This window comes from Episyrphus balteatus, chromosome X (genome assembly GCF_945859705.1).
Source record: "Episyrphus balteatus chromosome X, idEpiBalt1.1, whole genome shotgun sequence".
Classification (NCBI taxonomy): domain Eukaryota; kingdom Metazoa; phylum Arthropoda; class Insecta; order Diptera; family Syrphidae; genus Episyrphus; species Episyrphus balteatus.
The window spans coordinates 9450322-9453163 of NC_079138.1; the positions used below are offsets into that span (position 1 = coordinate 9450322).

Consider the following 2842-nt stretch of genomic DNA (forward strand, 5'->3'; position numbering starts at 1 on the left):
GATTCCTGTAACCCTTCTATTCATTGCTGGTCGTATATTCAAACTTAAATAAACTTGATTATAAAGTGGGAATGTGGTGTTCTGTAACCCGCGAAAAAACTGGTCATTGCAAACTCAAACCCACTCCAAAAAATTGCTGTTTACATTTGATTTTTTTTTCACTCAAAGCTATAACATTTTAGGATACCGAGCAAAGCTCGGTCACCCAGGTACTATTATTAATAGCGGCGATTTTAATTTCTGGCAATTGAACAACATTCCAATTATTTGTGTTATCTGGATTAAGATATTGCTTTATCAGTTAGAGATGTAACTCCATCAGTTCTCGATGACTCGGTTGGGATAATCTCAGTTGTTCTTGTTGGCATAACAGTATCATTAACTTGTTTAACAATTTTTGGTTGATCATATTTTACTAGCCAATTATCGTTCCCACGATATGTGTTTCTTATGATTTGTAGTCTAAGAGAAATAATCTTTCAAATTGTAATTGAAAAGATTTAGCTAGGACAGATGTTAGAGCTTTGTTTTCAAAACGTCGTAGGCAGTAATCAGCTCCCTGTAGTTTTGCACGAATATTTGAAATGATCCTTTCTAAAAAATTAATAATTAACATAACATTTTCTATACAAAAACAATTAAGGGTTGAAAAACTAACTTTCAAAGGAAAGCTCATTCAATTAAATCTTGTGATGGGAAGTCTTCATTGATTTGTTTTTTTTTTTTAATTCGCTTTTCGTCTATCGATTTGGGCATAATTAAATGTCTCGGCAACTAAACGAACTATTCGTGTATTCGGTACAACGCCTAATTGTATTTTTTGGTCAACTTCACTTGCTCCAGCTTCCGAGAGATATCTGAAACAAAATAATAACAAGTTATCAGAGATTGTATTATTTAGTAAAATGATTTAAATCCTTACCCTTGATCCGGAATTAAACAAGCACGTCCAAAACAACACAGTTTGTGCATCCATTTTGTCGTTTTGGATTCATTTGTCCATATGGCTCTTCGTTTTTGGGTTTGAATACTGCCACTACTTTCTGTTTGAAGTTCTGAAAAAGTTTTATGTTATTTGATATGCATTATATTTAGATATGTTTGCAAGTCAATGTATTAGGTATATTTTAATGTAGATGACACAACTTCCTTCTAACTAGAAATCATTTAAATATTCTAAAAGTTTTGAGACTTATTGGCCTGGTCAGACCATGTGAATACCTTTCAGAATACCTTGAAGGAGAAATACGCTGCCCATCCACAAACCATACGAATCTACCTCAATGCGAATATACAAATCTGCTGGATGATCGAGATTCGAGACTCTTTAGTCCTTACACAGTAATATAAAACTCTCCTACAACTCTATCGTCGTTGTTGAAGCGCAACAAATAGGAACTTATCTCAGCCCTCATGCTTTCTTGCATAGCCAGAAGGCATTGATAATATTTGCTCAGGGAATATTATATTGTTGCTAAAAAAAAATATACTATTTTATGTATACTACATAGAAGGAGGGGGTAAGGGTTGTGAAAGGAACAACTTACATCCCTTAACGATTTAATAGATTCAATCCATTGCGTTCGCTTAACGGACTCAGGAAGATAATGTCATCGTCTTAGTGGTGGACTTATCGTCTATTCTAAGAACTTAGTTGGGTGAAACCCAGACCAGGTGGGACTCGAGATAGACACTTTAGTTCATCGACATACAAATTGTATCGTTGTTACTGTAGATTTGATCTTATTCGACCACGCGAAAATGTTGATGTATCCTCTTCGAAGAAAACAGCAACAAATTCTCCTCTAATATAATGGTTTAGAGGGTTTTTCATGGACGTAATGTTTCCAGAACATTATGTTGTATAGTTTGTTGAATTTTTCTATTGGTTTTGGTAAAATTTTTTTTTCCTCAAGAATTTGTTTCTTTACTTTGTTTGTTTATTATTACTGACAAATGTCACTTAAATGTTAAATCGATAAGTATTACCAACTGCAAGCATTGTATATATATTCTTATAATATATATATACAATGTGCAAGAAAAATAAACTCTTTTTTTTCACGAGAAGATGTCGCCAACGTATGTGTATGGAAGCTTTTCACTTTTTGGAAAGCTTTTCACTTTTTGGAATTTTTTTAAAAAGTGCCCATTGTAGTTATGGCTTTAAAGGCTTAACTACATTGGCCACTTTTTGAAAAAATTTCAAAAAGTGGAAAAGTGAAAAGCTTTACAAAAAGTGAAAAGCTTTTACACACATACCGTAGCGACATCTTCTCGCGAAAAAGAGTTCATTCAATTTTTTTTTGGAGCTGGTAACACTTATGAATTTAAGTGACATTAATGGCGTTTTTAATTGGCAATCTGGAAGCAAAAAAAAGCAATCTGAAAGCGTTCAATTGGGCAAAACTGACAGTTCTGATTCTGAAAAAAAGAGAATTTCTCTTCTGGTTTTAAAAACAGAATCAGAAGCAGAATCACTCAAACATTCATAGAGCAGCACAAATGTTTGCAGCATAAAAACAAATGAAATTTGGCGCGAATACACGTATATGTGACACAAGTCAAACTCAACCAACACATTCACACCAAACATCAGATTCTTCGGAATAAAAAAAAAACTGTTCAATTGGGATTCCGAATCGAAGAACAATTCCGGATTGCCAATTAAAAACGCCATAAGTATGTTCAGCGAGGATTTTTCTAGATCAGAACAGGACAGGACAGCACAGTTTCGTGAGAAACGTCAGATCATGATCAAGAGATAAATAAACCAGTTTAAAAAAAAAAAAAACAAGAATACAAAAAAAACTCGTTTGTCCTATTCCATATACCTACCACG

General features: G+C 33.5%; 1 pseudogene; it reads right to left on the reverse strand.

Annotated features, from left to right (window-relative positions):
* Positions 1 to 229: 229 nt before the first annotated feature.
* On the reverse strand, positions 230 to 1404 carry LOC129920604 (phosphatidylinositol 4-kinase type 2-beta-like; annotated as a pseudogene).
* Positions 1405 to 2842: the final 1438 nt, after the last annotated feature.